This window comes from Plasmopara halstedii, assembly GCF_900000015.1.
Source record: "Plasmopara halstedii genome assembly, contig: Scaffold_3060, whole genome shotgun sequence".
Classification (NCBI taxonomy): Eukaryota; Oomycota; class Peronosporomycetes; order Peronosporales; family Peronosporaceae; genus Plasmopara; species Plasmopara halstedii.
In genome coordinates this window covers 626,399-626,924 of record NW_020189964.1, presented here as the reverse complement: position 1 = coordinate 626,924, position 526 = coordinate 626,399, and positions in this window count along the sequence as shown.

The following is a 526-nucleotide window of genomic DNA, read 5'->3' as shown; positions in this document are numbered from 1 at the left end:
GCGCGACAACATTTTAAGTGCAAGTTTATTCGACTTATGATGTTGTATGCAAAAGCGACCTGGACGAGTGACGTATTACATGCTCATTGTACTTTGATCGATCGGCAGCTTCATGTGTCGAGGAACACAGCAGCTCATTTTGGTGGCTCCATATCTATGCTTGATTTCTTAGAAATACCCAGATATCCATTCCTACATTCTGGAGAGATACTTTGAAGTTTTTTTATTACAAGTCCCAGAAGATACAGCGAATATTAGAATTTTAAGAGATTCTATTGGATCAGCGAGCGAAAAATGAATTAAAATTTACATGGTGGCTTCCAGACGAAAATAGTGCAAGATTCATCCGGTGATCGATTACAATGGTTTCTAGTAATGCGAATAAACTGTCACGGCTTCATTCATGAAGAAGCCACAAATACGATGTCCTAGGGACAATAAGTAAGGGAATTGTATGAACATTTAAAGTGAGTTACTCTGGAGAAAGTGATGTCAAGCTTAATATGACAGGAAGATTTCCGCCGTC